Here is a 13,615-nt window from a genome sequence, read left to right on the forward strand (position 1 = left end):
TTCCTTTAAAAGATTGCTTTAAAAGTATATGATTGATTTTTAAATGTTTTCCTACTAATTCCAGAATTAGTTTATGTACATGAGATTTATAAAAATATAGGTCATCAATCACTTAAAATATTGTCAAGTCATACTTTTCTTATGTAGTATATTGATTTGGATGTGTTCTTTAAATTCAGTTTATAAAATCATCCCATTTTTTCTATCCAATAAGCTGGTCAGCCTTTTTAATGTGAAAAACCAATAGTCTTGAAGAATCCTTGATAAATTCAAATTCTGTTTTATAAATAGCACCAAGCCTTGCTTCTTAAATAGTTTCTGAAATTAAATTAGGCATCCAGTTAATAGTTGCTGGATGAGGTACATTTATTTCTTTTATTGAACTGTGATTGATTTACAGTATTGTATTAACTTTCAGGTGTGCAGCATAGTGATTCAATATTTTTATAGATTATACTCCATTAAAAGTTGTGACAAGATAATGGCTATAATTCCCTGTGCCGTACAGTATGTTGTTGCATATCTTTTTTATGTATAGTAGTTTATATCTCTTAATCTCATACCCCTAATTTGCTTCTTCCCTTCCCTCTCCCTTTTGGTAACCACTAGTTTGTTTCCTATATGTGGGAATCTGTTTCTGTTTTGCATATGCATTCATTTGTATTATTTTTTAGATTCCACATGTAAGTGATGTCGTACAGTATTTGTCTTTCTCTGTCTACATTATTTCACTAAGCAGCATAATACTCTCCAGGTCCATCTGTGTTGTTGCAAATAGCAGTATTTCATTCTTTTTTTTATGGCTGAGTAATAGTCTTGTGTGTGTGTGTGTGTGTGTGTGTGTGTGTGTGTGTGTGTATGTGTATACACTGCATCTTCTTAATCCAGTTGTCTGTTAATGGGCACTTGGATTGTTTCTGTGTCTTGGCTATTGTAAGTAGTGGCTATTGTAAATAGTTATGAGCTTTGGGGTGCATGTATCTTTTTGAATTAGTGTTTCCATTTTTTTCTGGAAATATAACCAGGTGTGGGATCGATGGATCATATGGTAGCTCTATTTTTAGTTTTTTAGGGAACCTCCATACTGTTTTCCATAGTGGCTACACCAATTTACATTCCCACCAACAGTGTTGAAGTACACTTTTAAATCTAAATATGTTAAATAGTGTTTCCTAAATGTTAAGACTAGTTTATTGTCTAAGATTAATACCTGCTAGTTATTAAGATTTTAGTGGCTTCAATGAGGTATCACCTCACACTAATCAGAATGGCCATCATGTTTATTGCAGCACTATTTACAATAGCCAGGACATGGAAGCAACCTAAATGCCCATCAACAAATGAATGGATACAGAAGATGTGGCATATATATACAATGGAATATTACTCAGCTATAAAAAGGGATGAGATGGAGCTATATGTAATGAGGTGGATAGAACTACAATCTGTCATACAGAGTGAAGTAAGTCAGAAAGAGAAAGACAAATATTGTATGCTAACTCACATATACGGAATCTAAAAATGGTACTGATGAACTCAGTGACAAGAACAAGGAAGCAGATACAGAGAATGGACTGGAGAACTCGAGGTATGGGAGGGGGCGGGGGGTGAAGGGGAAACTGAGACGAAGCGAGAGAGTAGCACAGACATATATATACTACCAACTGTAAAATAGTCAGTGGGAAGTTGTTGTATAACAAAGGGAGTCCAACTCGAGGATGGAAGATGCCTTAGAGGACTGGGGCAGGGAGGGTGGGGGGACTCGAGGGGGGGAGTCAAGGAAGGGAGGGAATATGGGGATATGTGTATAAAAACAGTTGATTGAACCTGGTGTACCCCCCCAAAAAAAAAAAAAAAAAAAGATTTTAGTGGCTTTAAAAAATATTTCTTTCAACCACATACTATTCTCTTCCCTAGGGGAATTCTGAAAAATAACATTTCCTTCATGGCATTGTGTCTTTCCCCCAGGGAAGAGATTTGCAGTCTTTGGATAGTTCTTTCCAGCAGTTCCGTCCCCACAGGACTGTGAGGAGGAACCAAAACCCAGTGTCCCCTTGTGAAACACATCTTCTATTCTGGATTTCCTCCCACCAAATTCTGCTCCTTCTCTAGAGGATTTGCGTGAACTCATAGAGTGTTTGCTTCTGGCGATGTTTCTCAGGTGTCTCGCTTTCCAGATTCTGGTTTCCAGTCTCTTCTGTCTTTATCTTGGCCCAGTCATCCCAGGGTCCCCTGGCATTGGCAAATGCTCTGTGTGTCTTGAGAACTGGAAGATAGCTCCTTGGGTTTGCAGGTAATTCTGAATCTTCAGCTTAGGCCCTTCAGTTCCAGGCTCACAGCATGCCTCTGACCCAACACGTTCAGAAAGGCCTCTTCAGTCTTTCTCTTTAGGATCTGGTCTCTTACAGTAAGGACACAAGGGTTTTCCCCCTCTGGCCCTCCTGTGTTTCTTGGCCTTAATCTCTGGGAGACCAGAAGAGAGTTTTTCTCATGGCTGAACATTACCATAGGATATGTCATCTTTTCCACAGTCAGATTCTGGCAGGCCTGTGTCCTTTTCTGAATCTGCTTCCTGTGGCCTGGAATGGGGCAGTAAGTAGCTAGGGTGGTCAGAGTTATTTTCCCTCTGACCAGATCCCCTACGTCTGAGGCAAATAGTCTGACCAGGGTTGGTGGTTTTTCTGGGGAGACTCCTGACTAGGATAAAGTGGGTTGCCATGGGCAAAACTGCTTCTCTGCCCTTCTTACACTGCCAGGAATTTGTGCCTTGGCTTCCAAGTGAGAACGGGCTCTGTCCACCCTAGCCTCTGTTTCAGAAGCTGCCAGTGTTGCTTTACTCTCACCTGCTGAATTAGCCCCACCCACCAACAGAAAAACTTCCAGGATGCCTTTGGTCTCCTGTAAAGTTTCTGCCACTTCAGGAGTTTCACAATAAATTCTCTCAGAAAGTTGCTTCAGCAGAGCCTGGTTTTCCAAACTCTGTTCTGTATTCTTCACTTTAGAACACCTCTGTATTCGTAACACATATGCAGAAAACTGTGCTCTTTTCTGTTTTCATGATTAGAAATCAGCCTTGTTCTCTTTGTTATCAAATAAGCATTTAAAGGCTGTGAGTTTTCGTGCACTGACATGTCTGAGAGCACATACAGCTTCTACAGCTGGACTTCATGAACTCCTGATATGTCTTCTTCACCTCTCTGGCTCTGAGGCCTGCCACTTTGCAGCATTGCAGAGACAACTTTTAACCACAACTGAAAAAACCCCTCATGCTGCTCTCTCCAAAATCTCCTCCAATGTCTGGCAGCTTGGAACATGAAGATGTTTCACTGCCTATCTCATAACTAGCCCAACAGGGGCCCTGTTTCCAGGGTATTCTGCCTTAGCAGGTAAAGCTTCTGTTGTGGACGTTTCCTTCCTAGGAAAGACTAGTTTGAGAAGGGGTCTTTAACTGAGCCTCAGAAGACAGAAGTGTCCAAATTTGCTAATGCTTGAGGGAATTTCCAGCAATTAATTAATATCTGTTCACGGGCCAGCTGCTCCATCTGATATAGCTAAGCTCTAACGGTACATTTTCCCAAAAGCTGACGTGCTGTATTTTGAGGTTTTCCTAGGGTCATCTTGGGCTGAGCGGGATTGGTGTTGACTCCTGCGCCATAGTCTCGTGGCTGGGCGATCACCATGAGCCATCGCTTACCTCCCAGTCCCAGGATCGCGATTTGATTTCAGGTGCAGCTGGTAGTACACCCTCGTTCAAATGATCCAAGTAAGAGCAGACCCCCAAAATGCTGGCTGAGGCCTTCTGGTCCTTCAGCTGCCATGTCTGCTGATGCTTGTCTCTGTTTAGCGCTATTTTTTCCCAGGTGCAAAACTCCACCCCCGCTCCACCATTTTCCATGCAAAATCCTGTGTACCTACTGGTCTGCCGAGACCAGCTCGGCGACTCGAGGCGAGTGATGGGTGCCGCAAGCTTGAAGAAGACACAGACACAGACTGAAGAGAAAAGTGGGATGGGGGGGGGGGGGTGCTCAAGACCTCTCGGATCAAGAGCCCTGCTGACTCATCCCAGGTTGCTTTTATTGAGTTCCTGGGCTAACATTCTCAGGTTACACTCATAAACAATCAAAGGCCTCACATGACTGAGGCAATTATCTTTGTTTACTTCCTGGGTCCTAGTTGAGCAGGTGTGGATCTGAGCTGGGGGTGGAGAGCAAAACAGCCCTGGGGGCAGGAGACCTCTCTCAGATATTGGGGGTCTGTGCCCCACCCCTGTTGGCCCCTCTGCGACTGTGCCTGTCTTAGGTTGTTCCTCCTCTGAGGAATCTTACCCGTCTTTGGCTAACCAGCCATCCTTCAGGACCAAACAGGGTGATATTAGTCTCCACACCCCGCGCCCTTAGCTCATCCACTGCTCGAGCAGGACATTCTGAATCCCATCGCTCGGCCCACATACTTCAACATTTTCAAGGTTTCAGAAAGGTTCCTGAATGTCTTCCCACACTGGTCTGTGAGCTTAGTTACTCTCCTGAAGTTTCGATGCTGTCAGCATCACATCTGGGTTCTCATTTCCTCTGTGTTCTTCTTTTTTCATCAGTAACACCATCTCCCTTCTTTCTCAGAAGCACCTGAGAGACCCTGCAGTGAAGTTCAGGTAGAATGCTGACCCAAGCCAGACCCCCATTGGTTTATATCCTGGCTTTGCAACTTAGGGGAGTTGTTTCCAGTATAAGGGAGGCAAAACCTTTCCTCTGGCCTCTTAGGATCTCTGGCCAGGACTGAGAATTAAATAGACTTAGGACAGATGAACAGAAGAAAAGCATACGGATTTTTACATGTGCATGGGAGCCTCTGCAGGAGGCAGAATTGTTCTTATGTACCAGGTTGAGCAGAGAGGCAGTTGTGGAAAAGTAATATGTGGGGAGACTAAAGGAAGATGAGGGTTGTTTTAATAGAGTCTGATTGTACAGTGTTCTCTTGCCCTTGACTCTCCATCTCTGGTGATGAGAATGTTTCTTTCCTCCTGGCATTTTCCATAAGGTTTTTTATTTTGTTTTGTTTCTTTGTTTTTTATCTCCTCTTTTTCGGGAAGAAAAGGGGAGGTCAGAGTGCCCTTTTTGTGCCTGATGTTTTTCAAGTGCCTTTGGCTCAAAATAATTCTTATGCCAAAGTGGCATATTTTGCGTTGGTATATCTGCCACCCTTCACCATTTGGAGAAATTACGAAACTTCCCTGGTGTCATTTAGTTTATCTAGAAAATAAGCATGATAACAGTACCAACCCAATACGATTATTGAGGGGATTGAATGAGTTAATGTGTGTAATATACTTAGGACAACCATGTGAGTGGAGTGGTTGTGTTACCTCCACATACGTGGAAGGACTAAAGAGTTCCTCCAGCTTACATAGAGCAAATCCGGAGGTTAGCCCAGGCATTCTGACCTCACAGCTTATGCTCTTAACCACTTAGCTATTCATCTCTTTTTTAAAAAAAGTCATCATTTTAAATTTTAAGAAATTAGTGACATTTAAAGCTTTTTAGGGGCTTCCTAGGTGGCGCAGTGGTTAAGAATCCCCCTGCCAATGCAGAGGTCACAGGTTCGATCCTAGCTCCAGGAAGATCCCACATGCTGCGGAGCAGCTAAGCCTGTGTGCCAAAAAAAAAAAAAAAAGCTTTTTAAAAAATTTAAATTGTGTTCATTAATTTTTAAAAGACAAAGTAGTGTGCTTTTTTGTTTTTATTTTTTTTAATAAAAGAGGGTTGATTGTATTATTACTCATAAAATTTGGCTTTAATTTTGTCCACCCCAAAACTTTTCGCTATTTAATATTTAAAATATTGCAGAAAACTCTAATCTCCTTAATGAAGTTGAGGTTGGAAGATGGTATATAGTCAGCCATCTATATCAACAGATTTCACATCTGTGGATTCAACCAACTGCAGATCAAAAGTATTGAAAGAAAAAAAACCCCAGAATGTTCCACAAAAAGCAAAGCTTGAATTTTCCATATGCCTAGCAACTATTTACATAACGTTTACATTGTATTAGGTATGATAAGTAATTTAGAGATGATTTAATATATACAGGAGGCTATGCATAGGTTACCTGCACGTTCTACGCCATTTTATATACGGGACTTGAGCTGCTGCCGATTGTAGTATTGGGGTACTGTGGAAACCTAAGGACAACTATACATTGTTTAGTTAGTATGTAAAATATCCTTCAACATTTAAGGCCTTAACTGAATTGACTGATAAAAGTTAGGATAAATTATTAGGAATATATTTAATTATCTTAAAAAACAGGATGGTAACCTTTTTTTAAGAAACTGATTTGTTGTAAGTTGCTCTTTTTATCATATGGTTCTATATTGACATATATATGAGTAATATCTACTTTAGTCTCAGAGCGTACTGTGTAAAATATTTTGGAACGTATCAAGTAGGTCAGTTGGTAGATCTAAATACTTTTATTAACATGACCCCATACTGTGTTTTGGCTATCCATATAGCTTTCTTTGTCCTTATGTGCAATAGATACATTGCAGGAAAAGAAATATAATTAAGCGTTTTTGTGTTTATTAACTTCTAAATAGCACAACTAAGTAGAGACTTAGATTATATTTATACCAACAACTTCTTATCAATATGGATTCTATAGAATTTGTTAGATTATCATCTTACTTGGCCTGTATAACATATTTCTAAAAAGGTTAAATCATGTTGTTGAAAGTATAAATTATTCTTTCCCCCTTGAGAATACCCTTTCGCCTAGGCAAGCCTTCCTGCTTAACACAGATAGGTTTTAGGTCACAATTAGCAGATGGCATTGCTGAGTTGCTGAAGTCAACGCCCCATGACTTGAAATTCAGGGTCCAGGCAGAGTCTGGGCACTTTTATTGATAATAGGAATATTTGGGCTACTCGTACACAATTAGCTCACTTTTGGACAGACAGCTTTTTCTCTGTAAAGGTTTCCAAAGCTTTTAGCGTTTGTAAAATGTCAAGTGTGCTGAATAATAATAAGGGGAAAAAAGCCTTGTAGAAAAACATCCTTTCCCTTGTAACTAGTTTCTATTCTCATAAGAAAGTAATAGCTATTCGTTCATTCAGTAATGAAGTTGAAGTAATTCTCTAGGGTACTCATTTTACGCAAAAACAAATTGCAGTTTTCATTTGCATCACTGGGTGGCGATTTTTCTTAGTCTTATACTACTGTTTAAAACCCCAGCAAGCCGGGTACTATTTGTAATTACCAGGGTTTTCTTCTGTTATGACATGTTTAATTGTACTTTTAAGACATTATCTTTAGGTTGATTACAAATTTCCTACTGTAGTGTGCAACCTCATAGTTATTTTAAATTAGGAGAAAGGGTATCTGTTGCCTAGATGTTGGCATATAACTCCTTCCAAAACTGAGAGGCATGAATTAACTTATTATATTATAGCAAAAAAAAAGAGAAAGAAAGAAAGAAAAGAAAAAGAAAAATAACAGCAACCCAAAAATCCCATAGAAAATAAAATGAAAAGGAATAATTTGGATTACTGTTGTATGTTCACCAACATTGGTGACCAGATACCGAATATAACTTTGGAGCAGGCAGAATGAAATCGGGCGAACACTATTACATAGATTAAAGGAATTGGGTTACAGTACAACTGGAGTTCACCTTTTTTTCAGAATATGCAGGTGCTTCTTAAAGTAGGGCATAAGAACTTCTAGCTTCCATTAAGCTAATTATTTTGTAAAACTGATTGAATTTAGAATCAGAGTTTAGTAGTTCACAGTGGCTTGGATTTCATCTTTTAAGTATTGCTGTTGAAATATGTACTTTAGTCTTACCTGTTTTCCAGTTTAAATGATAAATCAGGTTTTGGGAAGGAGTAGGTTATTTTTAAGATTGTCTCCTACTGAATTCCTCATGGTGGGAATCAGTCAAATCATGTATACCCGCTAAAGTTAAACTATCACCTTTTTTAACTTTTTAGGTAATTGCTTCATATCTGTACTCTTTCCTTTATTTAAAAGTGGAAATCTAGCTGTGTATAATAAAAATTTACATTCCAGGGAATAAGGGACAGTAAGTCACTTTGATTCTGTGTAGGACTGAAGGCTTTAATTAAAACGACAAAAAGTAAACAGATTTTCACCATGTGCTTCCTATTTTCACTCCCCATTCTTACAACAGAAGTGTAAGGAATCTTTAAAAAAATAAAAAAGAGTGTTTATGGATTAAAAAAGCAACTGACCCTATTAATATCTCTGTACCCATGTATTGTGATATCCAGAAAAACTCAGATTACAGTGAATTTACTTGGCAGTCTTTGTGTTTTTACTCTTGACCTTTCAGTTCTAAAGGAAGTGTGCCAGGATTTTTCAACTAACTTCATGCAGCTGTTTATTTTCCCATTAAGAAATGTGGAGTCCTGTGTCTAATGGGTAGAAATAGTAGAATTTTCACATTTGTTGGTTTCTTTTTCTGGTTCACCTGTTAATCTAGCAACATTCAGAGGTGAAACCGTTCAGGCCTGGCTGTTCTGTGTGGGGTATACCACCCTGCCTTGTCTCCTTAAGGGTGCAGGACAAGAGGGAGCTTCATGGGGCAGGGGAGAGGTGTCCACTGTGCTGAGAAGCAGAACTGAGCCCTCTGTTGCACACAATTAGTTGTGAGAAAGTCACTCATTCTTTATTGGGGCTCAGTGAACTCAGCTGACCCAAATGTAAGTTAGGGATCTCTCTCCCTAACTCAGTGGATCTGACCTTCTTGTCATTTATGGGGCACTTTGAAAATATGCTGGTGCTGGGGCCTCATCCCTGCACTCTGATTAGACAGGCCTGGGGTGTGGCCCAGACCCTGGTATTTTTTTCCAGAGTTCCCCGGATAGTTCTCATGTGCATGCAGGGCTGAGAACCACTGCAGTTCACGCTCTGTAATTTAGTAATTGTACACCATCAAATAATGTGTTAAGACACCTCATAAAAATTCAGAGTTACAGTTTCTCTTCCACGGCAGTTGAGCCATAAAACAAATAAACAAAAAGCAAATAAAACCACAAAATTTCTGGGTTGAACATACTTCCTTTCAAACATTAAATAGGTAAAGATCAGAAAGCTTCAGAATTCTAAGAAATGAAATGTGTTTCTTAAAGTAATATATTTGGAACCTTACAATTTTTTTTAAATCAGTGAAGCAGGGCTTCCTGGGTGGTACAGTGGTTGAGAGTCTGCCTGCCGGTGCAGGGGTCACGGGTTCGATCCCGGCTCCAGGAGGATCCCACGTGCTGCGGAGCAACTAAGCCCGTGTGCCAGAAAAAAAAAAAAAAAAATCACTGAAGCAGTTGAGAAGGACTTTGTTAACTTAATTGTACAAATATGAATTCCAAGTGGCTTATAACTCTTTTTGTCTTTAGCCACACGGCATGTAGAGTGACTTTAGGTAAAATTATTTAACAGATTAACATCTGTAAAATCTTGAGAGCAATTCTGAGGTATGTTTTCTTTGAACTAAAACCATCAGGCAGTCAGATTTTTAGTACAGCTGTTTGGGGTAGTTGACTGTTTTACTGTGGTTCTGTTTCCTAGAGGACACTTCTTCAGTACGACATCAGTAGGAAAATAAATTTAAAGTGTGCACACCGTAGCCCATAAATGGGTTTCCTCTGGTATTTACTCAGAGGCTTTCATAATGTTATATCTTCCACAACTGAGACTATTTGATGAAAAATTGTGATGAATAACTTCTGTTTTTTGACTTAAAGTTTCTTCTTATTTCATTCTGTTGAGGAAATAAATAATGAGGATGAGAATCTAAGTAGAATGTACAGAATGAGCTTTGTAATTCGTACTAGTATTTCAGATTAGAGTTGGAAGGCCTAAATATTGTCTTCCTAGTAATCTTAATAATACTACAGTATTCTTTTATATTTAAGTGGTTGTCTTATTCAGTGTCTGTGTTTTCCCATTGAATGTAACCAAAACATATTATGAAGGGAGGCGGTCTTACTGAGGTTACACATTAATCCTTCCAAATGTGAATTTATGAAAATGTGTCTTCTCCTTTCGTTATATCATGATAGAATTATGGTGTTACCTCAAAATGGCAAACTAATCCTTTAGTAAACTAATCCAGAAGGAAAAAACATCTTAAATTATTGTAAGATGGTCTTTTCTTATTGTAGTAATCATCAAGTGAACATTCTTGAGCACTTTCTCTGTCCCAGGCACTCTGCACCTTGTAAAAATGCTGCAGATTTCTGGGCCTGATCCATACCTAGTGAAACAGAATCTTTGAAACTATAGCCTGAGAATCAGCATTTTTTAAAAAAGCAGTGCAGGTGATTTTTTATGCATGCTGATATTTGAGAATTTGTTGGAATAGTTTTTTTTTTTAATTGTTTTTAGTTTTAATTTAGGTAAATAAGAATCTAGGGGGAAATTCTAGCAAATAATACAACTGAGCCACAGAGTGAAACTTGTAAGACTGTAACAGAGAAGACCCAGGGAAAATATTCCCTTGAGGATGAGAATAATTAATATTCATGCACTGTCAACATATCCTCGACAACAGTCATCATCTGGGTTTGAGGTAAGTACAGAGGCATAATTGTCTGAAAGACTATTTCTGACATAAACAGTCATCAGTAGTGTGGAAAAGGGATGTTTCGCTGTGTCCCCCACTCATGCTCCAAGTCTTCCTTCTCCCCTGCTATTCCTGCTTCACCACTTTTCATTTTTTCTCAATTAAACCACCAAGAAGGCAAAACAGAAATGGTGATACTGAGCCAAATATAAAGTATTCCCAAAGAAGACCTTAATAAATAACTTTAAAATGGGCCTTTTAAAGCTCTAGCTGTTATCAAAGTACTTGGCACATATGGACTTGTTCACTGCTTTTTCCGCGAATCATCAAAAGTCTTGAAAGCTTCAGAAGGTGGTCTTCCAGGAGTTCAAAGTATTTTACTTGTTGAAGAATGGATTACTACTAACCTTACCTGTTTCATATCCTGTTGACTACCCCACCAATATAAATTTAGTCTTCACAGATTAAAAAAAATTTTTCCTTAGCAGTAAGTCTGTATCTTCAAGCTTGCTTTCAAGGGAAAATGATGTTCCATCATGAATTAAGTTATTTGTTCCCAAAGTAACTTCCCAAAATGTCAGTAAAGTTCATAGCTCTCTATTAAAATTCAAGCCACTCGGTCGTGTAAATACAGTTAGATGGTGAAATCTCACCACCTTCATGGCAGTCATCAAAAAGCAGGCAGAGCCCGCAGGGGGCTCAGACCAATCCCGTGGGCGGAATGATGGGGCTGACTGCCCTGTACAGTTTCGTGTGTCTGTCCACGCTGCCTGCGGTACCTTCTTTTGCAGCGATGATAGTCATCTCCACTTTCCCATCATAAATGAGTGTATTCAAGATGGTCTCAGTGTCTTCCATGGACAGCTCTACCCTACTGATCCCCAATTCACGGATATACTTCCACACTTCGTGCAGCGAAGCAAATTAGCTATTTCTTTGTATCACTGGATTCTGTTTGCTTTCTCGTGCTGTTTCTGCCTTGGTTTGTAAGAATTTAAAACACTGTTGGTTAAGCACCTCTACAAATTCAGATTCAAACTCCTGGTCACTGTACCAGGCTCCACCAGTCACAGAGCGGTCTGGCTGCAGGTTATAGAGCATATACACCTTCTTTTTTGAGGCTGCCACAGACTTAACAGCTTTGATAAGCTTCTTACTTTCCATATTCTTTAGAATTCTGTTAATTTCTGTTAATGGCAAGTTGCTTTTGTATCAGATATCTCTGCTACATATTCCTTTATTTCCTGCATCCTCTATGATTTGATATACTAGTTTTTCTTGGTTATCAGATCCTTTCATTTTGCCAGCATTCTGAGAATCCTTTATTCTGTACAGAAGGCCTGTATTGCTCCTTAAGACATCCAACTGACCCATGGACAACAGTCTGTTGATGGCCGCTGCCCGCTGCTGGGCTTCTATGTGTGGCATTTCATCCTGAATTACTTGGTCCATGAGGGAGCTGGTGACATAATTCTATAATCCTGTTTTCGATTTCGACCGGGTCTGCGTCGGGCAGTTGCACCTTCACCTCGGCCATGAGGGCACAGGTCTCGGCCGCTGGCGGAAAGAGACACTCACAGTGGCCGGACAGCGAGCTGGGGAGGAACAGTTCTTTTATAAGGTGTGGTAGTGGAACAAGACATTTTCAGGTGGTGGGACAGACTGTGTAAAGTATGTGGATTCAGAGGAATCTGGGACATATTCAGGGCCAGTAAAAAGTTCTTCAGGAGAGAGGGAATGTTGGGGCCACTGTTGAGGAACAAGTCCAGAATGGTGATTGGCTGTGGGCCTGTTTGCCATTCTGAAACATTAGAATTTTATCCTGGTGGCAGCAATGAATTATCAGATATCTGACCATTTTAAAACAGTGAAGTAGTGTTTTGGTTTTTATTTTATTGGAAATGTATTAATTTAAAACATGGAGATAATTTAGCAATTTCATCCAGTTGAGAATTATTTGTTAATGAAAAGAGTAATCATCTGAACATATCACTGAAAATGTGTGCGCATATACTCATACCAGATGGACAGGATATGACAAAGAAACATCAAGCAAATCAACTGTATGGGGCCATCATGCTGCACGTCAGTCTGTCAAACCTCAAGTTTCACATCTTTTAGTTTCAACATGATATAGGGGCAGAAACTGTTAGTTGTCCATCGTTATCTGTTTCTGTTTCTTTCTTAGTTAATAATACTTTTATCTTGCCATGTGGCATTTTGCCATTAGACATGGAATTTTGATGAAATTTCTGGCCAGTGTGATACAAGAGGAAATGTTGTATTGCAGGTTTTAGGGAATCTTTTAAAAACACAGCTGGTGTGTACCTTTCCTCTCTTCCCTGCCCCTAAGTTTGCTCACCCTGGAGTGTGGATACGATGATTTGATAGAGGACTAGTAGCCATCTTGGACCATAAGGACTAGACTGCATTGTGAGGATAACTGAAGAATAAGCTGGGAAGAGCCTGAGTCCTAAAAGACTGTGGAGTTGCCACAACAGCCCTGTAATGCTTTTGTTTGAACTCCCTTGTACGAGACAGAAATAAACTTCTGTTCTGTGTGAGCCACTGCTCTATGGATATTTTGTCATTTGCAGATGAACCAAACCCTAACTAATATAGGTGTTGAACTGGAAATCGTAATATTTGGATTCTAAGTTCCATCAGTTTCTTGCAGTGTGATCAAGCAGGCTGCTTACCATTTCAGCCTCATTTTCCTTACATATAAAAAGTTAATAGCATTATGGATTCCTCATTATATTTTAAAAAGAATGAGAGGGGAGTTTACACAGACTTCTTCATTGACAGAAGTGAGTACAAAGAAGTTTTAATTCACTTACTAATTCTGATTAGCTCAGTGAAATGCTTCGGACTGTGATTCTGAGCCAGCCTCTAGGTTTAGCCGGAGAGAATGTTGTGATTATTAAATGATTTATGTTGTAGGCAAGGGAATGGTAAGTGCTCTGCGAGCGCCCCACATGGGTCTTTGCTCCGCTCACACTGGAAGGCCACTGCATGCTTGTGCAGTGAGCCCACCAG

At 39.7% G+C, this 13,615-nt stretch overlaps 1 protein-coding gene and 1 pseudogene across 5 annotated transcripts in view; one reads left to right on the forward strand and one right to left on the reverse strand.

The window, feature by feature from the left end:
• The window catches only part of UMAD1 (UBAP1-MVB12-associated (UMA) domain containing 1), a 206,092-nt gene that overhangs the window by 19,065 nt on the left and 173,412 nt on the right, over positions 1-13,615 (forward strand). The gene's annotated exons all lie outside the window — the stretch shown is intronic.
• Positions 11,177-12,113, reverse strand: LOC130852341 (DNA-directed RNA polymerase III subunit RPC6-like; annotated as a pseudogene).

Source organism: Hippopotamus amphibius, chromosome 4 (genome assembly GCF_030028045.1).
Source record: "Hippopotamus amphibius kiboko isolate mHipAmp2 chromosome 4, mHipAmp2.hap2, whole genome shotgun sequence".
In the NCBI taxonomy this organism is placed as follows: Eukaryota; Metazoa; Chordata; class Mammalia; order Artiodactyla; family Hippopotamidae; genus Hippopotamus; species Hippopotamus amphibius.